The following is a 26095-nucleotide window of genomic DNA, read 5'->3' on the forward strand; positions in this document are numbered from 1 at the left end:
TCGGCTCGTTCTGTTGATGATGAATTCCCAGTGTCGCATTTGGCCGGTGGTTCTGGCACAGTCCTAGATCCGGGCTTGAGGTTGACATGCATTGCATATGCAGACTGTGTGAGTGTGTGAAGGTCAAGGGGTGGCGGGAGTGACATCCTGTTTCACTTAATTCAGTTTCTCTGTGTACAGCCCCCTTCAGAGGATCTTTATTAAACAATTCCAATTAGAAAAAAAAATAAGCATGTGTAGCAGGAGGAAATGAGAGGACAGTGGGCTGTCTGTAAGGTCTGTATCCCCCCCCCCACACACACACACACACACACACACACACACACACACAACCACACACAGGCTTAGGCTAATGTAATATTAATGGCCACTCTCTTTGCCCGATCCAGAAAGGTCTTTTTCTCTGTTCAGTCTTTTCTTCCACTTGATCCTCGTCTTTTATTTATTTCCAGTATAAGCCAACATTAAAAATTAATTTTAATGATTTAGATTCTACTATGCAAAGTGATTTTTTTCTACCATTTAAATCATTTAAATTTGTTTAAAAATTAACATAATTGTAAACAAACTTTTTATTATGTATTTTTTTAAATAATATTTAGAATATTAGAATAATTCCTACATTTTAGATTAATATATGCGTATGTTTTGTCACAACATATATATATATATATATATATATATATATATATATATATATAGAGAGAGAGAGAGAGAGAGAGAGAGAGAGAGAGAGAGAGAGAGAGAGAGAGAGAGAGAGAGAGAGAGAGAGATTTTGATACATGATACATACATATTTAACTATAAAGCATTATTATAACATAAGCACTATATATACATTTCTAAATCTAAATTAATCTATATTTAAATAATCTAAATAAAAATGTAATAATTATTAACACTTGCATTCTGCACTCTTAAAATCAAACTACATATCCCATAATCCCACGTTTTCATTCAGGTCACATGATTATAAGCAAGCAGCAGATGGTACAGAGTCATGTGATGTTGTTAGCCGGGGTTGAATCTGAGAGGTTCTCCTGCATCTGATGTGAGTGCTAAGGCTAAGTGCTCTCTCAAGAAAACAAAGGTAATGTATGAAAATGAGCTTTGTTCAGTTTTTGCTTTGGTTCAATGGATTGTTCTTTTTTGCTGTAATGATGTCAGAAGGTGCTCATTGTGGATGGAGAGGAGGTGAGAGGAAGGGGGAGGGTAGGCCTGAAAGGATGCTCTCTTGTTATCGTGGCATTCAGAGAGAACAGTGTGGGTTAGGATAATTCCATGTGATGTAATAAATATAAACACACTATCCCCTCTGTTATGAGGGCTGAAGACTGCATTTATGAATTTCTGTGTTAATCCTGAGTTGTGTTATGTTTTTTTATGGTTGCGTAAGGGGCTGGATTTTTTGGGGGGAGAGCTGTTGTGTCTTGTCTTCTTCTGCTACTCAAATTCGGTTGAATCATTTGATTACTGATCAGCTGACTGTTAAGTAGATTTGGCATAATAAGCCACTGTTTTCCTTTTTGGTATCTTTTGTTTTGCAGTGTTTTTCGACTGTCTGAGCTACATTGTGAACATAAACGTGATACTTTATTTAACACACTTTCCAGGCTTGTGTTTCTTTCAGAATTGAATTAAGAATGTTTTTAATTTTAGTCAGAACTTTTTTTTAAAATTATTATTAAAAACTCAATTACTGTCAGATTTTAGGTTGAATTTGAGTTGGAGTGACAAACAAGAATTTAATTTGAATTTGATTGTATGGAAGTTTAAAGTTTTGAAATTCAAAGGTCATTAAACCTTATTTGATATACAATTTCTATTGCATTTTAACTTGACATAGCTTTAAAAAGCCTTGATGTTTGAAGGATTATAGGTACACAGACCATATATGTTCAATATTTTTATTTTATTTTTTTTGAATGTTGTCTTTTCTCACTCTGTAAAATAATGTTCTCTCTGCTGAGGCAAACTCATATTTTCAGACGTGTTAAAGACTTCGTAATTATTATAATGTTGTCTGCATTTTTACCAAAATAGGTGTCCATTTCTAGAATTAAATCATAGTCTATAATACAATTAAATCACAGCTCTTGATTCTGTCACATTATTTATTGCGAAATGTTAAAACAGTTTCATAGTATCTCCAACAAATCTCCAACAGTTTGGGAGATTTATTTTGCTTGCTCACATGGCTAATACTTAGCCTGACAAGCCAGACCCACATCAAGTTGTTTGCTCTGGAAACTCACCATTGACAGAGCTCAATCCGAGGGGCGGGATAAACGGTTGTCTTTCAAACTCCCTCTGCACGCGATAAGATAGCGCTACACCAACCAGAGCAACGAAGGTAAAACAGAGCTTGTTGAGAGATTAAACATTCGCCGTATCCGGTCAGCAAAACTCAGAACACATCTTCCCTTTTTAAGAATGACTTCAGTGCCGTTCTTTGTTCTTTTCTCAGAGAAAAGCTTAACTCCAAGTCCTCCAGAGTCACGGTCAAAGCTGATTCGAAAGACCGCCGTTCGCCAGTTTCTGTGTTTACTAGAAGCACGCAAACGCAACTCGGCCGTCGTCATTATGGCCCCGCCCACCGACTCTATACACGATGTGATTGGTCCAGCAAGAGTTAGGGGAATACAGCTCAGAAGGGTTTTGAGAGTTGCTAGATTTCTAGATTTCTAGGCTAGCTAATACTGTCTGCTGAACACTAAATTATTTGGGGTGAAAAGGTAGACTGGGTAAACCCAGCCTGATCTGCCAACATTTTGATTTTGCCCTGCAACTCAGTCTGGAAACCTGTACATTAATTTCTACGGCTTCTGTCCACATGGCACACTATTGGCGGGTTTAATATGGTGGCAGATAGAGAAGAGATGGGTCATTGCATTGATCACGCCTCTTGTGGTCTGATTGGTTGGACTATCCAATTGCATACAGAGTCATTTGAATTATTCTTGTTTATCATGTCTCTTGTGCAGTAGAAAATACAGAGCAGACTGCCTGGTTTTTAAATTGAGCTTGTTCTGGTTATAGCCAGACAAGTAAAAAGGAAGACTGACAGCAAACTTCCTGAGGAGAGACAATGCCTTTTTATAATCATAATTGTCAAAAAGCATAAGTGTCACTTTTGCATAGTTTGTGCTTGCTGTTTAATTCTCATTTGAAACTTAGCAAACTGGGAGCTCCAGTAATGAAAACGTTTATCTTGAATTGTGTCATGGAAACTGTATAAACCTTGTCAAAAAGGCGTTTATACCTGTGTGATATTACCAGCGGTTTGTAAAATAAATGGATGGAAGTGTCAGCTGTGTGCACCATCTTCTGGTGAGACACAGGAATTAATTTGGCACGACCCTAACAGTGCATTATGGGTATTCTCTAGCCATTGAATGTACATCAGTTGTACACTTGTTATTGCAGTGCATTATGGGATTGAGTGAGTGTACCCGATAACATCCACTATGGTTTTGGACATAAGCTTTCTCTGTCAATTCAGGCTTTGATCCTGTGTTCACTGACTGGGACTGACTCTCTCGCAAGAAGCGAATTGCAGATTGCATGTTTTAATGCACATGATTGGCTGTCACACATGTAACGCACATGCTATCGCTACTGATATCACACTTTCATATGCACATATTATATCTGAAGATAATTATCTTTAGCCAAAAGTAAATGAAGGTTTTTGACGAAAACATTCCAGAACTTTTCTCCATTTAGTGGACTTTAACAGGGTCCAACAGGTTGAAGGTCCAAATGCCAATGCAGTGTCAAATGGCTTTACAAGATCACAGCCAAGGAATAAGGTTTTTTCTAAAGAACACATTTTCTAAAAAAAACAACAAAAAAAACAACAACAACAAAACAAATGCATATACCTTTTTAACCACACATGCTCATCTTTCACTAGCATCCACAACTTCGGGTATTACATCATCACGGAGTAAAGGTCATATACCTGTATGTGACGTAGGTGAAAGTACCAACCCAGGGTTTACACATCAAATGTGCAAATAACAAGGGTGTGTCTCAATCAGCTCCCTAGTTCAGTGGTCAGGACACTGATCAGGGAGTCAGCAAATTACTTATGTCCTTATCAGTGCCCTGACTACTGAACTAAGGGAGCTGATTGAGATGCACCCCAAAAAAGGGTAAAACAAAGTTTAGGTGTACCCTACCTTTGTGAACTCGTGTACACAGATGAACTATGTGAACTATATGACTTTTATAGTGGAAAAAAAAAACATTTGATTGAAGAAAAAAAGACTTGAGCATCTTGGATAATATGGGGTGAGTAAACTATCAGGAAATTTTATTTCTGAAGTGAACTAATCCTTTAAGAGTTTGAAGAATATAAAGTATATAAATGCATTTATAGAAGAAAATATCTTGCTATATTAGTGCAAGTGAAAGTTGTGAAGTTGTGATTTGAATGTGTAAGCCCACATGTAGTCAATTATAATGCTTTATCTATTAATTATAAAGCATATTTATATTATCTGTATATATTTAAATACTTTTAAACAAATGCTTCAATTGAAAATTTTCTAGTGACTGATCACAATTGAAATGCTGTGAATTTATTTAATTCACAGAAATTCAATTGAAAAATTTAGATGTGATCAGTCACTTCAATTGGAGACATGATTTTTTACAGTGTGTGTATATATATATATATATATATATATATATATATATATATATATATATATATATATATATATATATAATTTCTCTTTTTTATCTTTTAAAATCCGTTACTATCTCAGACAGCAACATAGTGTCACCCAGAACCGGCCCACATCTGGTATGCATGGAATCCACATGTACCAGATGTGACCCGGATTGGGCCGACACTATGATGCTGTCTGGTGACCTTTCATTTGGAGCAAGAGAAACTGGGCAAGTGGTTGCCTCAGACATGTCACTTAGCTCACAGCTGATTGGATCAATTTCAGTTTGAGATCTCTTACCCAGAACATAACCTGCCCCAGTGCAGGTAAGCCGCGTTATGGCGATGAACACCGCTAAAAGCTGAGCCACTTTTATGGTGCATGAATCCCCGGGTTGGTGCAAGCTAAACTGAAACGTATAGATCTAGCACCTAAACTGGGGCTTAAAGGCATAAACCCCAGAAACATAAAAAGCTGGCTTTGATAGTGGTCAGAACAGAAATTATTTAAATGCATTGTCAAATGCAATTCGTACTAATCTGTCATGTTTTGTAAAACTGACTTTTATTTCAGTCGGACAAGGAAATCAAATGGCTGAATAGCTGACACGGTTGCAAAACGTAGACCTCTTGTTTTCTGTTGCTGAATACTGTATGTTTGTTTACAATTATATTAAATGAGAAATGATGCACGGTCCAGACGGAACCAAGGGTCAGGATCAGGACCATGTATGGTCTGCTAATTGTTGACCTGCTACATTTTCTGCGAAGTTTGAAGCTTTCATATGTTACCTCACATGGTGTATCCATTGGAAGTATAGTGATTAAAAATCATGTCATGAGAGGTTTGATGAGATTTATAAAGCGCCACTCCCCCCACGCACCCCCCTTCCTTCAGATCATTCCTACGCCCCTGCTGATAAGACTAATTGCAAAATAAGTCAGTTTACCTCAGCATATATCACATTTTGTTCAAGCAGGATGGATCACATCATACAATCTCATTAATTAAAGCTAGTCTTTTTGGTCCAAGTGAAAGATAGAATACTATAGAAGAGCAGTGCATCCTGGGAAATGAAAGTAATTTGTATCCCCATCATGTTGCTCTCTTTCTCCACTTCATTTTATCAAACAAAACTGTTCTGGCCTTGCAGTCAGGCCAAGACCGTTCACAAAGTCCTACATGAGTTTTAAAGCAAACCTTTAGGCCCCTAAGTTGCCAGACATCTCTCTCTGGCTTCAATTTTAAGAAACTGATGAGATAGCAAGAACCCATGTTCCCTACACCAGTATGATTAAAATGCAATTACAACATCGTGGTCCACATCTCAGGACCACTTTCATGATTACACTCGCTTTTGATTAGGTTGAGAAAGCAAGTTGACACAATGGCATCATAATTAAGAAGGCAATTGTCACATCTCGAAAAATGGTGCATCGTTGGACATCATTTCCCTGCCAATCTAAAGATTATGTTGTGCTTGCGACTCGGGTGAGATTGGGTTGTAATTACTTGATTGCATAAGTAAGTAACTCGAAATCTGCGTAATTGGACTGCATAGCAGCCGGTTGGGAAAGAGCCAGACTGCGATTTAATATGTGTACCCCATGTAGACCAGAGGTTTCACCCAACAAGATAACAAGCCCTGTGCTTTGGACTGGAGAAGTGTAGGTAATGAGTGGACAAGGGTTAGGTCTAATTAAACTAATAATTATTGTAATAAAAAGTGCTTAAAGTGCTTATGAGATGCATGTGGAACTGGTCTGGTTCAAAGCAGGGTCATTTTAGCTTTATATACAGTATATATATATATATATATATATATATACTGTATATATATATATATATATATATATATACTGTATATAAAGATTGAGCGCACCCGATCTCCACTTTGGAGAAGTTTCGCTTCTTTGCCGTCTTCTGTTTGTCCATATATATATATATATATATATATATATATATATATATATATATATATATATATATATATATATATATATATATATATATATATATATATATATATATATATATATATATATATATATGGACAAACAGAAGACGGCAAAGAAGCGAAACTTCTCCAAAGTGGAGATCGGGTGCGCTCAATCATCTCACTAGTCCACTAGTCAGGGCACTGATTAGGACATAAGTCAATGGGCTGACTCCCTGATCAGTGCTCTGACTACTGAACTATTGAGATGATTGAGACGCGCCCATCGAGACCATCACCAGGGAAGTGGGGGGGAAAAAACGCAATTGCTTTATTTGGGAGTTTAAAGAGTGGAATTAAAGGCACCTAAAACAAAATATGGACACAAATAACGAGTACTAATAGTGTGGGGGTTGAGAAGCGCACTCCATCAGTTTAAATAGCTGTTTGGATGATAAATTACCATCACTGCATTATTTTACAGCACGTTTAAAAAAAAAAAAAACATTTAATTTCGTATCACGGCACATGTATTGGGGTGTACAATAGTGATGATGATGTGATGTGGAGTAAGATTCATTCACATTAATAATAACATGACAATTTGTAAGATTCTTCTTCTTATTATTATGATTATTATTCTTAATGACACTTGTTATTTAGAAGAATAATGTTGTTTTTATTGATTTTATTATTATTTAAAAGAAGAAGGTCATTTTTATTATTTTGTCAGTCTGAATTATTTTAGTCCCAGTCCGTGCGCAGCTGCCGGGCCAGGGGGGCCTGAAACGTCAGATAAAGCGCACAGGCTCGCAACTGGAGAAATACATATGCCCACAAATCAAACACTTGTCACACAAAAAGTGTGACAAAAAGTCACACAAATTAAATATTGACATTCATGTTGCACAAAAATAAACACTGAATGTTGTTGTTGTGGTTTTTAACAGTGGGTCATATAGCATATCTTGTCAGTGCGTTTTGTGGTGTTAGGAATTGTTTTTCTGCGCATTTTCCCACTAACTCAAACGTGCGTATACCACCTCCTGAGCTGGCGTAGGATTTGAGCGTGCCGTACGCCAACGTCCATATTGATAAATCTCAAAGTCACCGTGGGTTTGGGTGTACGCAAGGTGTACGCTGGAAATTTGGTGTACGCACTTTTGATAAATGAAGGCCATTGTGTCTGGTATATATCCCATATCATGTATTATACTGTAGAAAATTTGTCCCTATTTGGTTGTTTTTGTGTGTGTCTCTTTAAATGCAAACGAGCTGCTGCTCGTGGTCACCTTTCAAGAAGAGGGCAGACCATTTACAGCTCATGCTTTGAATACTCCGGTAACAACAAAACTGGAGAATGTCACATGTCAGAAATCCTCGGTAGCGGTGTTCAGCCTTGCATGTTCGAACCGGTCCAGACACTGATGGAGAGGCTCAGGAAAAAGTTAAAACTTTTAGAATGCAATTGGATGTTTCTAAATGGTTGTTGGATAAATGTATTTAGTTGTTGTGAAGCTAATTTTCAACTCATTGACTAGCATGTACCTTCATGTTAATCTAAAAATCTAAAACAATTTAAAATGTTTTTTTGAAGCAAGCATTGTATATCGCCAGCTCCAGTGAGGAAACAGAAATGGTGGACTGCTGTAGCTCACTCAGGGCAGTATCTATGCTGATAGGCAGATTGTCACCAGTCATGGGTGGGACTTCCCCCTTCTCTTGGAATAGGAGGAGGAAATCTGGGACCACTCATTTGAAGAAACTGTTTATGAAGTATGGGGATTATTAAAAAAAGATCAGGTGGAATTTTTACCATAGGCTTTAGATAAACTGTGGACATATATCTGTGTTCAAATAACTTATAAAAGTGTATTTTGCACTTAAAGGGGAGTGAAACACTCAGTTTCAGTCAATCTCATGTCAATCTTGAGTACCTATAGAGTAGTATTGCATCCTTCATATCTCCGAAAAGTCTTTAGTTTTATTATATTTATAAAAGAAATATAGGCTGTACCGAGTCTTTCCGGAAAAAAACAAGCGCCTGGAGGTGTATCGTGTGGGCGGAGCTAAAGAATGATGAGCGCGCAAAACGGTGACGTCCTCAAGCTTGGAGAAACCCATGGCTATCAATCGGATTCAGCTAATACATATATGATCCAGAATCAGATTCAGAGGTTGAAATAAATTGAACAGGAGAAACAGCAACAGCAGGACGTCCGTCTCTGTGGTATGTACTGTATTTAGTGGCCTGTCAACATTTGTGTGTGTTTACTCGCAGTTCATGAGGACATGATTCGGTTTATGGACTATTGAATGCGACTAAACCTTAGCAGTAGCAAGCAAAACGGTTTTGCACGTCAGACTAGTGTAACGTTATACATAGAACAACAATGGAGGAACCGTTAGCGCATTTGAATGACGAAGCACACGCTCGTGTCGTTTACTGATGTTTACTCACGCGACGATAGCCAACAGCACAGACATTTGAAGCAGTTTTACTCATCGGCTGCTTCCAAAGCAGGACCGAACCTTTATCGCTGGGACCGCTCCGTCAAAAACACACTTCTTTGGTATGATTTGGGATAAGTCCTTGATAAGTCCTGTGACAGCAGTGACCGTGAGATCCACGGTGTTGTGAAGCTTCCCGTCATTTCTGCGTTCAAATCGGTTCAAATGCAGCGCTGCCTTCCCGGAATGCTGTGCTGAAGCGTTGAAGTCACTTGATGTCACCCATAGGAATAAAGTGGAGCGCGGCGCGCGGCATAAGTGTTCACGGACGACTGGATCTGCAGCTGAGCGAGTGTTTATGGGCGTGTATTTCCTCTCTCTCGCTCTAGTCACGCGCGCGCACCCTACCGGGAGAAGAGCCCGTATGGCCCATACAAGGACCTTTTGCTCTATTGACGTCAACCCGAGCCATACTCGAAAAAACTCTCCGGAACTTGTGAGAAACCGGAAGGAGTATTTTTGAGACAGAAATACTCCATCAAACGTCCAACATTAGCTTTTGAAACTTTGTCTATGCTTAGGAATCAAAGTCTTTAACAGTGTAAAAAGCTCAGTATGCATGAAACAGCATTTCACCCCCCCCCCCCCCCCCCCCCCTTAATATACTTATACTATATACTTATACTTAATATTGTAATATACCTATATAGTAGTTTGAGAGTGTAGTGAGAGCGGCTCGATTATGACAGTCACAACGCTTCATGGGTGTGAGCAGTCACTTCTGAGCTCTTTCATCTTGATTTGTTTGCAACTATTCTTTTATTGGTGGATTTTTTTCTTTAGGATTTAGTGTATTTCTTACTTGGATTCTGGATGTACGACTCAATTTTTTATGAAGTTTAAGTTTGAATTTACAGTGGCTGATGGCTTCAACAGAAGCATATATCATTAGTTGCTAATCATGGTAGGTTTGCCTTTTAAATCTTAGTACAGAATCATGTGTAATTGATTTCTATATAGAGAAAATGAATCAGGTTTTTCCTTCTGCAAACCAAATGAAATGTTGTATATGGTGTGCATTTCTGAAACTACAGATGGTTTGTGTCTCTCAGTATGTGAAATGTCATTTGAACCTTTCGTGTGATGTCAACCCACAGTATGAGGTTAAGGTTCAGAACTTGTTTGTTCTATCAACCCTGTGCTAAAATCACCTTGGCTTGTTATGCCTCAGATATCCCAGAGATTTGATAGTCATCTGCTCCATTTTTGTCACCTCATGTGATTAGAGGAACCCATTGATTGTATCATATTAGCTGAGTAATTGATTGTAACTGGTTATTAACCTCTAAGAACTTTATGTCCAGTGTGCCATTGCATGAGGACAGGCCTTAATCACTCACAAATGGCAGCCATTAATGAGATTAGTTCCTGGTTCTGCTCTGTAACTTTATTTGTTCCAGGAGGCATTGACAAGGGCATCCAGATGCTGAAGTTTACTTTTCTGTGAATTGATTTCACCCCCCCCCCCCCCATCCTTTCTCACCTTGATTAATATGGGCTTGAATGACGCAATAAATATGCCTTTTTAAATATAGCGCAATAGCACTTTCCCAATCCAGGGTTTTAAGCATGCATGTGAAGCCATATCAGATATGATCTCAAAAAGACATTTTCTGGCTTTGATTATAGATGAGATTACAGGAGATCTGAGATTCAATACCTGCACAGCCAACTATCAGTTGTATAGATAGGGCTGCACACTGTATTTCACTGTTTATGCGGTATGCATCACTGGTTATTACTTTCATAAAGAGATTCCAGAGGACGACTTTATCTGATAATGCTTGAAGTGTAGCATAATATAACAAGAGCCATAGCCCAAAATAGTTTCTGCACATTATCAGATGGTGCATTGAAATGACACACACTTTGACAGGTTATGGAAAATGGGCAAAGAATGTGACTCATCGATGGCAGATTTTACAATCTGCCACACACTACATCAGAGAGACTCACCAACACATACATGCAAACGTCTCATAGCATGTACTGAACACCTGCATTTTTTTTTTGAGTCATGTTTACATGCATCTGTCAGTGCAGACAACACAAATAAAAACGTGCCATTGTATTAAAGGGGAACAGTTTTGTATTTTTAATTTTTAAACTGTTGTCTGATCTTCAGCTTATGATTTTTGCATGCTTTTTACATTCAAAAACATCATAATAAATAAGTCATAGGTTATTTTCTACCCTAGTTTCTAGCCTAGCTCCTGAAATGCTTTGTTTTTATAGGCATGCCACATTAAAGACTTGGAAGTAAATGCTTACTGATATGCTTGAATAAATTATATGCATATTATAATATGTTTGGATAAATTATATGCATATTATAATTAGCTTCAGCTCCCCAGTCAATAAGCCCCAGTTTTTTTGCTTCTTATGTGAAAAAAACAGCAACTGGAATGATTCGCCCACAACATTTTTTTTTTTACAAATTTTCACAAAAAAAAAAAAAAAAAATCCTGTATGAATTATAAGCATTTTGAAAAGTGGGGACATGGCCAATGTCCTCATATTTCACCCTGCCCTTGTAATACCTATGTCATACCCATGCCATTATATACTTTTGTGTCCTCATATGACACAAAAACACCCCCCCCCCTACTTTTTACTCCTACTTTGAGTAGTGTTTATATTTTTTGACAAATAACAGAACTTCAACTTGAGTATGCTTTTTTTTCAGTACTCTTCCCACCACTGCAAATAACATATTTCAAGGAGGGCAACTTTCAAATATTTTAGTCAGACAGGTGAATATTTTCAGTCAGTCAGTTCATTTAGTGAAGTATTCGTGATACTGCTAGTCTGTTTGAATGATTTATTAGAGGTTGATTTGTTTTTTAATTGACTTACACATTAGTTGCACATGTCTGATTTGCTAAAAAATAACTACTTTATACTGTAATAATTATCTGTAACTTGCTAAAAACAACCGGCTCATAAGAGTAATTTGTTCACAAATCTGATTTCATTGATAGTATTTCGGAATCCCTAAAAAGAGCTGGCCCATATGAGTCATTTGTAAATTGTTTGACAATGCACACACAGAAACAACGTTTCTCACTTGATTGAATATGAGATTGTTTCTGTTTTTTTGTTTTTTTTACTTTCACATTTGCCTTATTTTGTGGACAATATGAGAGAACTTTAGAAAAAAAGTATTTTAAGAATTTCATCTGAGATAGATAACTATAATTAGGGCTGAATATAGTTCATCTTCAATTTTTTAAATATATTTTATCTATTATTTTCCAACCCTGCATATTACCATGTGATATCATCATTGTACCACTGTTGTAAGTTCAAAGAAAGACATATGAATTCATTCCACTGTCTTTTATCAACCACATTTTTTTCAACTACAATGACACATTGCTGGACCCTGCCAAGGAGACGTCCTGTGTGTCCTTCCTTATCACATTTGGGCCAGATATGCCATTAGTATGTTGGATTGTGGGAAACCCATCACCAGGATGTACTGTAGCTGTAGGGGGAAACATATGTGGTGTGAGGAGAGAACCAGAAGGTTGGAACTTGGAGGTCCAGTGTACCATCTGTTTCACTCCCCTTCATGAGCCAGGGAGCCCTCGGAGCTCATAGTGAGATCATCTCTCCCAAAGTCCAACCTTAAAACAGCTTGTAATCCCAAAGGGAGGGTCATAACCATGTCCAGCAGTGACATACAGCACTGACAGCCAAAACAGCCTTGGGACCAGTGTAAATGTCTATGTACATCCCATGCCATCATCTCGTTAAATGGCAGAATTGCTGCCATTATGCAAACACCAAAGATGATTTTTATGGGGACAGAAGTTCATTTTAGACTCAAATTGCTATGTTCTGATGAATACTAAGTACACAGTGCAGAAATCTTTAACTATGCCAATGCATAGCCTCAAGGTGTACCTTGACATATGCACCTCCACAAATAGAAACAAACTCGCATTACTAAGGTTATGTGGTGTTGTTTTACATTTGATTATTCAATTTCTGTACCTGAATGCTGTTAGACTTGCATTGAATTGCACTGTTTTTTATTTTTATTTTTTAAACTTTGTTTTATTGTATTTATCTCTGCTTGTTAGGGGTGTAACAGTACACAAAAGTGGCGGTTTGGTATGCACCTTGGTTTTGAAGCCACAGTTTGGTACGGGTTTGGTACAGCAGTGGGAGAGTAAATATACTTTTTTTTTTTTTTTTTTTTTTTTTTTTTTTTGTAAAAAGTGGTTTACTGAACAAATTGTGTTTGTCCTTAAATTAATTCAATTATAACTAAAAGTTTCATAAAGATGAAAAATTATCTCTGCTAATGCTGTAAAGTGTAAACTATATAGGGATCCCTTACTTGCACATTACTACAATATATCAACAGAGCCCTAATTAGCCTAAATTCAGTTGCTATTTATTTTTATATATAATAATCACCCCTTAAATAACATTGTATGCAATGTAAACTTCACATTAGGCAGTTTATGCATTAGCCTAACTTCTTAATCTAATTGTAAAATTATGTTTTTACTCCAAATCACTGTTTACACATTTTCATGACAGATTCATTTAAACATACATTAAATAATCAGGAGATCACTAACAGGTTAAGTAGAATGTAATGAATATAGGCTGATTTTATCGAGTGAACTAACCAGCTGTGGACACTGAATGTTTACAAGCGGATTCATTGACGTCTTTCCACCGTTGAAACACTGATTGAGCGATTACACGACATATGATGAGTCTCAGTAAGTTGTAATGTATCCTCATCATACCGTCAGATATTGATTCAAGTTTATTCTTTGACTAGGAAGAGATGATCGTGTTCACTCACATGCTGCTTGAACTGATGCGTCACGTCACATTAAAGAATGTCAAAAAACGGCATTCATCGTTTGAGTTTCGTGACGAAATGGACAGAATACATAATATTTTTTTTATTAATATTTAAGGTTTGTGTGGGAACTCGGATTTATGTAGGCCTATGTTCCGTGCGTAAAACAAGCCTACTGTTAAAGATTGCATTTGTACCGTTTGGTAAACACATGCACCGTTCCGGAAGCCCCGTACAGCCCTTTTATTTTCTATGCAGATTCACTCTCCTTCAAAACCACTCCACAGATGCACAATATTTCGGCCACCATAAAGGTATTGACCAATATATGTCAGTTTTTAATGTTATCGTTATCGGCCTGATAAGAAATCTGGCCGATATATTAAAGCCAATAAATAATGGATTATTTCCTTCAGCTGAGACACTTCAGTTGCACTGTTCGCCATTATGTTTTTTAATTGCTTAACTATGATTGAAATCACTTCAAAAAGGAAAATATGGTTAAGTGTAACATGTAATGCGCAAGTAGAGGCTATGTATACAATTATAAGAACGTTATAATTGTTTGCTTGGGACATGGCTTTTAATGCGGATACTTTTGTTTTTGTTATCATGCTCTCAAAAGTTATTTAAACATTTTGATTAATTTGGATTTAGATTTATCAGCCAATATATCGGTAATCAGCTTTCAAATATAAAGAATTAATGGTTAGTATATTCATATCAGTGCATCCCTACCAATAATTCCATTATGATTAATTCTTTCCAAATACAGCTGTTCGTCTGCTGAAACTGAAAAGTTGTTGTTTTTTTCTAGGCTTGGTTGTGTTTATGGGCCGCAGTATAACCTGTCTTAATACTTCTTTTTTTGTTAAATGCCGTATTTTTCTTATATTTTACCTTTATTCCACACAGCTGTCTCCACTGTCCTTTAAACGGCTTGTTTGCTTCCTGCTTCTATGAAGCCCATCCCTCCGAAAAACGCAATGGTCTTAGAATGTTTAGATGGCCAAATGTAGTCTCATGAATTTTTATTGGCTGAAGTGACAAGCACAGGTTGCCTGGATACGCCACGCCCCTTACCATTACGGGCAGAAGTCACATCTGCGGTGACTAGCAAGGGTTTATGATGTCACCAACCCGGGAAGAAGCTTGTTGTAGTCCAAACGGGCCGTTTTTGTAGGCAATAAACTGCCATAACTTTAAAAGACGTTTTAATTTTAAATCTCCGTTTGCATTGAACTTTCAGCGCTGTAACTTTGCAGATACTGTTTATGCTCAAGCAACATTACACTAACCAAAGTTAAAAAAGGGAAATCGCATGCAACCAGAGGTTCTCCCTCTCATAGCTATAGCTGCAAAACAAGAAAGGCATAACAAAGAAAACTCTGTAACTGTATGAATTAAGCAAACAAGTGTGCTACTGTTGAAAAATTAAAATGTCTTACCTGTCTAGCAGAAAAAAAGCCAGCTCTGCATCCCCTTCAAAGTTCACGCCACATTTCAAAAGCCCTTTTTATCCTTGCTTTCGAATGGGCCCGGTTGCAGTCTCTTTTTTTCTGTATCCAAAGCTTGGATAATTTTGACCCTAAAAAAAAGTTACGGACTGGAGCTTTAATAATTAGTAATGCATTATATTTTTTTGATAGCAATCCAACACTATTCAATATACTGTAAAAGAATGGAACAAATCATTTTGAGTGTGTATCTACACATATAAAAGGTTTGGGCATCCTAAATTAGGATTTTATCAATAATTTTAATAAATTGGATAGTCTTTCTTTATCGCAAGCAGACTTGCAGCACAAAAGTGATTCTGAAAGTTACATAATTGGCTTGAAAGGTTACCTCTGACAATGACTGGTTATTTATGCAAGAGTAGGCAAATGTCCTTTCAAATTCGTTGAATGCATTTATATAACTTTTCACCATGCACATTGTTCCAAAGCAACTTTACAGACAATAGGAAAAGATAAAAATAAAAAAAGCCTACCTTGCATTAATTTCTTTTTTTTAATTAAGTCCTTTTACTTCACATGGAACAGTGTTTTGCATGTTAGTAAGTACATTTTATTAATATATCACAGCAGTTAATTTCTATCTCTTGTTTTGCATTTTGAATACAATTTTGAGGAGTGTCAGCCTCTCTTTCCTCTGAAGGACTGCCAATGGTTGTGTGTATAGCCTGCTGTGTTGGAATATGCCAAATAATCTTGCATTTGTCACCCAGCTCTGCATCACTGTGTGTGCTTCAGGCTAACATTTGTCCAGACACCCAAACTCACCATTCAAGCTCTCTCTCCCCTCCACCTCTCTTTAAAGCTCTTTTACTAGCGCTTTTGATGTGGTGACTTGTCCCCATACACTGTTGGTACACATGTTGCCTTGCTGAGACGGTTTTACGTTTCATTCCCACATCCTGAAATTGAATTGAAATGAGTAAGACTGTGTTTAGCCCCTAAGCATCACATCAGTGGACTCCTACCACATTTCCTCTGATTGACCTCACCATGCGCTACTGCCCAAAATAAAGCTGTAAATGTAGCGTGCAATGTTGTTGTTTCAGTCTGTGCAATTGCAAGCGTCCTTTAGCTGCACCATTTTTTGTTTACCTTTTTTTGTGTTTGTGCAGTATTTATGGAAGCCTATTTCTGTATCAGGTAAAAAAAAAAAAAAATGTTGCGATTTTTCTTGTAATTCTCATAATAAGACTTCATATTTTACAGCAACTTATATGTACTTACAATTATTACTTTATATAATGACTATGTAAGAATTGTAATTGTGACCTTTGCGTCTCATAATTTGGCATTTCATAAATTTTACTTGATCAAATCTATGACTTTGTCATAATTTCGACTGTCCTATAATTCATTAGCTCATAATTTTTATCTCACAAATGACTTTTTATTTATGATTTTGACAGATTCACATTAATTTGACTTTGTATATCATATTATGACATTATTTCAATTTATAACATAATTTATCATTTTTTATTTCAATTACTTTTTATCTAATCATTTTGGCAGGTTCTCATTATTTAGACTTTTTATATCATATATCATAATTATTACTTGTTTTGTTTTTCAAGTCTCATAATTTTGACTGTCCCTGCATGATCATAATTTTTTTTTTCCTCAAAATTGGCTTATCTAATGAGGTTTGTGTGGTTTTTACATTCAAAAACATCATAACTAATAAGTAATAGGCTTGTTCTACACTGGTTTTGAGGCTATCTTCTGAACGCTGGGTTTTGATGGGCTGCATTTATGCCCGAGCCCGACGGGCCCCGACTTTTTCTACGCCCCTAGGGCCGGGCTTCGGGACAATTTTCACGTCATACCTTAAACGCATGCCGGACTTTGGGCCTTTTTTAGACTTCTTCGTTTTATATTTATTTAACAATTAAAATGAACAATGAGATGTGCTGCACTGGTGGAAACAACGCAAGACCATAATAGCTTACGCGACTGTCAAGACGTGGCTCACACAGGGTTATAGAGTCCGTGCCAGCAGCAGTGCACGTTTATTCAGCGCAGCTGCTAGATTTATGGCCTTTTTACAACTGCTTCCTTCATTCGTTTTCTCTGACCAGGTATCTATCTGATTGCGAAATGACCCAGAGTAGGCCTAAATGCCGTCGGAGATTATTTTGAGACGTAGCCTATTTAATTCCGATCACTAAATAAACCAATTCAGAAGGTGGTATGAAAGCCTATCAGATGAAACCAGACAAATGTAAATGTATCTGGTTGTTTAAACCACATTTGTAAATTTTACTCCTGGCAAACGGTTAAAAAATATGTGTGAGATGGTGAGAGCGGTGTTATGGGCTATATGTTGTAGATAGATAGATATGATGATGCTACTGCAACACGCATCGCTGCAAATGAACAAAGCAAGCCAATGCAAATGGCCATAAATTAAACTTAAAATAAGTCTTAGATGCTCAAAAACACAATCTTCAATAAAAATGTATGAGACTAAATGTTCTTAGCGTCTTTTTTTGAGATTTTTTTGAGATTTACCGTCTGCCGACGGGCGTACGTTTTAGTAGCCCGTCTTGAAAACACATAGCCCCGGGACTACTATTGCATATAAAAAGGGTGTTTTACTCACATAAGTGTTTTGCACCATTCCTGTTGGATCCAATATAGAAGGCACAGCATTATGTTTTAATTATGTTAAAATGATTCTGCAGTGAAATGAAGCAAACACACGTAACGGTTACATGTCTTCCCCACATGAGCTGGAACTTCATTAAAAATAAATGAAGTATCACACATTCCTAAAATTATAATCAAAAGGAAGCTTATGCAGCAACTGTGTTCTTCCACAAAATCTTGCTGTCTTCTTCTGCATGTTTGTTGCTGCTGGCTAGCGTGATCCGAACAGCTCCATGAGTCTGTGGGCAGGGCTACTGGATTAGATGTGCTTATTATTCTGAAAAGGCAGTGTTTCGTCACATGATGGTCTAGGCCTGTTGTCTATAAAAGCTTTGCTTTGACTAACAATGAAACTTTCAGCTCTGAAACTTACAGGATATTCTTATATTACCCTGACCTTTTATAAATATCAAAAGCTCAAGGGAAAGTTGATTTCTCAATTCATCACCACTTTAAAAGTGTCATGTAGCCTGACGTGGTTATACTCAATCTGATACTGCTCCAATGGGCTGTAATTATGGGGCGTGTTTCAACCGAACCAGGAACGACATCAATTGGATAGACCAACAACCTATCAGAGCAACGAAGCGAAAAAAAATCATGGTTGTCAAATGTCAACAGAACTCAACTGCACTGTGTTGCCAAGCCTGCGTTTTTTTCCGCAGGTTGTTTTCCATGTCTGCGGGTTTAAGCAACCTCAATTATATGATATATAGACCCAGGAATGCCCATTTTAGCAGGCAACCTTGCCAAAATAACACACTTTTTCCCCCCCTAATGCCATTTTTTACCAGAGGAACCCCCTCGAGAAGCTATTGTTTAGGGCTAGTAGTTGGCAGTTTTTGTTTTAAAAACTTGGCAACCCTGTTTGCACGTGTGCTGGAATAAACAATCTTTGTCGGTGTTGTAAAAAAAAGAATTTAAGGATACACAGTTACTTACCAACATAATCATCATTTCAGAGAGTAATAGTGAAGGTGAATGTATATACAAATAAGCTCTCCATTTAGGATTTGAACAAATTCAATCCAAGGCAAACGCCTTTCATGACATGGATGATTACGTTACTGTTGATCATCTGTTTGTCATAGTCTAAAGCCCGCCCTAATGATTTCATTGGTCCGAACAGTTTCTGTTCGGGCATAATTATTCCTCTATGGATCAAGTTCAGACCGAATTTTGTGGGCGGGGCTGAGTTCGGCTGGCATCCAGGCTAAGTGTCATGAACTGGCTTTTTTATTTTTTTATGCCATTGTCTTAGGTCATCTTATGATGTATACGTGGTTTTTACATTTAAAAGCATCATAATGAATAAGTAATAGGTTATTTTCTACAAGGTTTTGGTTTTGGTTTTTATAGGCATGCCACACTGAAGACTTGGAAGTAAACGCCCACGGCTAGGATTGGATAATATTTGCATATTTAATGAGCTTCAGCTCCCTTGTGAGTACATGGGATAATTGTTTTGAAAGCATGTGGGAAAACGGCAACCGGAAATAATCACCCACAGGGCTCGCAAAACGTCAAACGAGATGTAACAATGCAATACTATCATATACAAAACATTTTTTTTTACTCTCATTAGTGTGCTGCTGCATTCATTCATGTAATCTCATCCTGTCTGCAAATCCCTACTTTTGTTTACAAATGAATCTGTGGTGAAATGAAGGAACAAACATGCAATGTCTTCCCCACGTGAGCTGGATATTCAAAAATATTCATCCATGCATTCATAATACTGGGATTTGAATGAAGCTAATGCGGCATGTTTATTGCTTGTAAGTTTGATCCGGTTTAGCTCTATGTAGGCTTATGTCACGTCAGGCACAAGTCGGTGGACGTGGCTACAGAATCAGGCATTGTTCATATGTTGATGTCAAGGGTTGGCGTATTCTGAAATTGATCATTTGCTGGGCCTAGTGTCAATAAAGCTTTTCTTTATTCTTTATACTTCTTGATAAGTATGTGTTGTTTTTTTTAATAGATGATATTAAAAGCAGGATGAAGTGAGCGTGGACCCATTAAAAGCATTAACTCAGCATACACAAGCTATGTGCTCCGTTTATCTGCTGAGTGAAGCAAAACACCTAAAAGGAAAGATTGTAAAGATATAATTTGCAGCTAAGTGCATCTGCATCACAAAGTTCTGTATCGGCATCATTTGTGCTGCTGTGCCATTATAAATCTAGAAATGGCCATGAACCATTTTTATGTCTTTTCAAATTTCACATTATGTGTGCAAGGTTTTCTCTGTGGTTTTAAGATTATAGTGGAAGCAATTAATCTTCATAGTATATCATACCTAAAATCATGTATAAAAGCAGCTACAAACGCCTCACCGACTTTATAATTTAGGCAGCGGTCGTATGCAAATGTTTTGTTGTTTGTGGGCAGTGCTCAGATGAGAGCAAATTGGTCTATCTTGAATTTGAAAACTTTCCAGTCGGGATGGTTTTGTCTGTCTTCCATCCACAGTGGAAAACCTGTAGAAGGGCCTTTTGGATCCCGGGTGACTCATTTTAAATGAAAGATGTAGCAGAATATGTTGATGAAGCCAAATGACTCTAACAGTAGAGCCAGCCTTGCCTTATAACTCATCCAAATGAGAGGTTTATTGAGAAAAAGGAAAAAAAGAAAAAAGAAGTGTGACCAGTCATGTTCAAGCTAACTAATTGAAATCATTGAGGTCTCAGTGCTTCATTTCATTTCTAACTCTCACCCTAAATTCTACTCTCACCATGTGGACAGTCTGTGTTTTAAATGTAATTGATATACCTGGCCCAGCTGTCTTCATATCTTTATAAGTCTGATAGTATCATCAAAAACAAGCCAGCCCATCTTTTCTAAATAGACCAGCTGGTCTTATATAGAATATATCCATCATCAAGAATACACCGGTCTGCTCAACCACTTCTTTTTTTGTTTTGTAGGTGCTGCAGGACACAGACACAGGTTTTGTAGTTTTATTATATGCACACTGTCCAAAACAGTAGGTCTCATTCATTAATAATTGCATATAAGTTTTCTTATCTGCAGTGAATCCAATGCAAAATTGAATTAGCATAATACACACGCCCGAACTAACACGCCTATAACATATACGTGCTTTCCCGGACAATCCATTGATAGCCATTTGTCACACTCTACAAACATTTTGTTATACTCTTCTTAAAAGTAAGTAAAGTGTGCCATTCACATTAAAGGGGTCATATAATGGTACATGCACTTGGTTAACAGTAATGTGTGTTGGTAGTGACTGTACACAACCATCCTATAATGATAAAAATCCATCAAGTGTTTTTTTTTAATCTCCTTATATGTTTTCACCTGTCTGAAATCAAGCCGTTCGATTAGTGACGTCAACCGATCGGACACCCCTCCCACGACTGTTGATTGACAGCAGCATTTCAGCTCAGAACCGCCCTGAGCAAGCGCAAGCTGTACGCCATTGTGGATACGCTGGAGCAGAATGGCGTCTAAGCGATTGTGGTGTTCTGTTTTAGGGTGTAATAATGAACACAGCAGTCATGTTGATATATCTGATATATCAAATTGATACGGCTGAACTTGCACAGATGTGTCCTGAGAGACTCGCGTTGTCAAACTTTCTCCTGTTGTCAAAGCAACGCTTCACACTCAAAGCCCCCTCAGAACAGAGGGGTGGGGTGAGCAAAGCTCATTAGCATAAAAGGCACATGCACAGAAACAGCTTGCTGAAAACAGAGCTGTTTTTCACCAGGTTAAATGAGTGATTTCTTAGAACACTAAATATAAATTTTAATTAAAGTATATTGCAAAGTTTTAATTTAGACACTAAATAATCATATTAACGTGTACAAAAATGGCATTATATGACCCCTTTAATATTCACAGACACTAGTCTATATCCCCAGATGTGGTCTTGGGTACAGAAATGTGGTACAGATTGATTTACTGTAAATCGATACTCACTTACATAAACACATTTTGCGATGTGAAACAAATGTTGTGGAAGTGAACTGAACCAAGAATAAAATGCAGCATTGTAACAAATTAAGTCCAAGTTTCAGAATAAAACAAACAATCTATTACAGTCTAACAATCTAATGAGTTAGTTTACATGTAGTTGTAAAAGTTTCTTAGTTATTAAAATATTTAAAGTAGAACATTTGAAAAGTAAGTGGAACTGGGTTTTTTGCTTTTTTTATTTTTTTTGTGTTTGCCTTTTGACTCGCAGTCCTCTGGGTCAGGATATCAATTGGGTTTCTCCAAATAAGGTCAGGATGCAAGTGAGAGTGCAATTAGTTACACTTTTACTGTTCAGAAACAATTCGTTTTCTAATATAAATCCTTAAAATAACCATAACCAAGAATGTGTAACTCCACTTTTGATTATTTCTTTAGTATAGTTTAGGGTCTAATTCTTGCTATTAACTAGTTGCTTATTAGCATGAGTATTAATAGTATATTTGCTATATTGGCACTGAAGAACATATGAATGCCTTAATTCCAGGCATCTTTACGCATGCTTTCAATTACCATGGCTTTTTTTGGATGAATTTTAGAAAATGTTAAATGGTAAATGATTTAGTTGCTAGGGTTAAATGGTCATTGCATAGATACTTGAATTTGATCTTTGAAAACGTAATGAAAGGGTATTCTGCCTGTAATTACAAAATATATTTTTTAAATATTCATTATATGCTGTAGAATTTTCCCAAAGGCTTTTATTTTTGTTTGTTGCTTAGGCAAAATAAAGGGACGAGTCAAATATTATTTTCTCTATTAGTCGACAACATGTCACAGATACAGTTCATACATGTTGTATGCTCCTTAAAAAAAAAAAATCAGTATACTGTATCTTGGTACAGTAAATGAAATCTGAGATCAAATGCAGACATATTATTGTCATTTTAGAAAGACTCGTAAGTGCTTTTGACTGTGCCTGGTGTGGCAAACAAGATAAGCACCTCTGGAATAAAAGAAGCAGACACGGGCTAATAATTTTCCCATTGTACTATTTTCAAAGCCACGTATTTCCCAGACCTCTTGTTAACGGCTGATTACTTGGAAAATTGTGTTGAGCTATCCTTGGATCTCTCAACAGAATCCTGTTAGGGAATTCTCAGCAAGCTACAAGCGTGAGATAGAGGGAGAGATTAGGTTTAGCTCGCATCCTCCCCCTCATCATTAACAAGCTTGTTAGAAGAGCTGTTTTAATGATGGAATTCCAAACTTGTTTGTTTCTCAGTTCCTTTTGGTAGCTGATTTGGAGACAAATCATGAATGAAAACATGACCGGGTGCACTAATTATTGTGGAACGGCGAGTCATCAGCTTAGCCATCGGTTCCTTATTTTGTCTGAAAGGGTCTTCAAAGGTTAGATAAAAGCACTCACTAGTGAAACATCACTGAAATCTTTTTACTTCCTTTTTGGTGATTTCAATGTCCAAATGACGCTCATGGTGTGTGGTAAATGTGTGAGTGCTGTGAAGTGGCCGATGGGGGTGTGGTGTAAAAAGGGTGAATCACTCGCAATAGCTCACAGACATGACTGAGGCCGCATCCCTGTACCTTCATTAATAATGACCACTCAGTCTGATAGTGGACGCTGCATGGAGGTTTGTCTTTAGTTGAAAACGTGGCAACTTATCTCAATAACAAGTTATTCTTATAGGTGACAGGGCAATTATCCTGTCTAAATTTGGGTGGGTGATTGCATATGTCTTTCACTCTGTAGTTTTGGAACTAAATGTCAACAGCATTTGAGCAAAGACTTTTGAAGGGGGCAGCTTTGAGATTGAAGCTTTTAAAATTTAACAAGCAAATCCCACTGTTTACAAGGCTGACAAGAAAGAATACAGAGAGACATAAAACTGTGGAACTAAATCTATTTCTCGCATCATGTTGACTAAATGTGAAGTTTCAAACTCAAGATTAAACTTCACTTCATAACAAACATTACAATTCTGTACTATTCGACCTCATGTCCCTTTTTTCTATACTAAAAAAAAAAAAAAACGGATGTTTTCATGTCCATGATCTTTACTTTCACTATAATGGAGGTGACCAAAAAAAGGTGATGACTAGGTCACTAAAAATGATGGGATGATTGAGAAAGATGTGACTAAATTGAATCTAAACACATTATTGTATGGCTATGCTCTTCTTATTTCTGAGTTTTCATCTGATCATTAACATTTGTAAGATTTATTCCTGAACAATTATGAGGTAACGTGATCGTTTTGTCACCAAATAATCATATAATATGTAAAATAATGGATATTGATTTATTTGTTATATTTGTTTGTTAAAGGTGCACTAATGTAACATTTTTATCAGTAAAATACCCAAAAAACATTAGACCAGTGTTGTATATTTTGCTCAATTGAATACTTATAATATCCCAAATGTTTCCAACTATTTGTAAAATATGCAAATCGCAGCAGCTGCCGAATGAACGCACAGAGTAACGTCATAACATTATTTTCAACACAATTAAATCTATCTAATATGATAAACAGAGCTACGTTACCTCATAATCGGAAAAGCAAAAATGTTGCCGGCGACTGTGGCATAATAAAAGTCCCGCTGCTCGCGAGGTGCGTGTTGCATTCAATCGCTCCAGTGGCCTTGCTCAGCTCCACAACACTCGGTCCTGCTCTGCTTCATACTACAGTAACATTAATAATCACATTCATGAACGTGATTTCTGCCCGAGTCCTTAGAAGTCCACCAGCTGTGAGGTGAAGACCACATGTCCCAAGATTCTACGATCAAACTTGGTGACATTAAACTATGCCTTTGTTTTGAATTGGCGACCTCTTGCGGATGGAAAAGTTACATAGTGCACCTTTCATAGGGGACACATTAATGTGTAGAAGATATATTATGCAACCAGGGGTCCATTTTGAAGAGATATAGAGTGCCCTCCAATAATATTTTAAAAAATGCACACAATTCTAGCCTTTCTTTGAAGTAAAACAACTATTGAAAACATAAATATTTTAATACTATTGTATCCCAATTATTGCAACCTCCTTTTCCAAAGATAAAATCTCGGAGTCTTCTTCTACACTCTGAGAAAAAATGGCGCTATTTGGCACTGAAAGTGCTTCTTTGCTTGTAATCATAGGGGAACCACTTTTGGTGCCAACTAGCACCATATATTTAGAGGTGCTCTACAGCATCTTTGTCAAATGGTATCGCATTTTTTTTTCTTTCTTAACAATGGTGCTAAAGAGCACCAACAGTAGTTCTTTGGCATGTTGAGAACCTTTAAAGGGGCTTGAAAGATTCTTTGTACAGCAGTGGTTCTACATAGCAACTTTACCACCCCAAAGAACCACTGAAGAACCATAGAGGGGCTTAACAGGTTCTGTATAGGGTAACGGTGCTATAGCACCTCAGTCATCCCAAAGAACTGGTGAAGCACCGCTGACGAACCACTGAGTCTATACAGCTATACAGCACTTAAAGTGGTTCTCCTAAGATTACAAGCCAAAGAATCATTTTAGTAATATATAGCACCGCTATTTTTAAAGTGTATAATGCTGTTGAGTTTGGAGAACACCTGCAGAGATCAGAGACCATTTCTTCATACAGAATCTCTCCAGAATCTTCAGATACCCAGCTCCATGTTGGGGCTTTTTCTCTTTAGTTCACTCCACTCATTTTCTACAGGGTTCAGGTCAGGGAACTGGAACGTCTCGGCAGAAGCTTCATTTTATTCTTAGTTTTTGTTGATTTTGATGCTTGTTTTAGATCATTAAATACAGAAGGTCTGCACTCTAAAATAATTTTTCTTGACTAAAACAGTATATTTAAAGACAAACGTTTCAGCTGGCCTTCGTCACTGTAGCAATTCACATTTTACTCAGTGATAATTGAAGACATTAAAGATCATCAGGTGATAATTATCAAGTAGCTTAATTCATTGATTCACAGACTCCGATTAACGCTAAAACAACATGTAACAATTTCACTTTCATAC

General features: G+C 37.0%; 1 protein-coding gene across 4 annotated transcripts in view; it reads left to right on the forward strand.

The window, feature by feature from the left end:
- The first annotated feature begins 990 nt into the window (after positions 1 to 990).
- tsnare1 (T-SNARE Domain Containing 1) overlaps positions 991 to 26095 on the forward strand; it is a 240590-nt gene continuing 215485 nt past the window's right edge. For all 4 annotated transcript variants that reach the window (XR_010906407.1, XR_010906408.1, XM_067448267.1 and 1 more), the window contains exon 1: positions 991 to 1090. The gene's annotated coding sequence lies outside the window, so the exon portion shown is untranslated. The remainder of the gene's footprint in view (positions 1091 to 26095) is intronic.

The sequence above is a fragment of the Pseudorasbora parva genome, chromosome 7, assembly GCF_024679245.1.
Source record: "Pseudorasbora parva isolate DD20220531a chromosome 7, ASM2467924v1, whole genome shotgun sequence".
In the NCBI taxonomy this organism is placed as follows: Eukaryota; Metazoa; Chordata; class Actinopteri; order Cypriniformes; family Gobionidae; genus Pseudorasbora; species Pseudorasbora parva.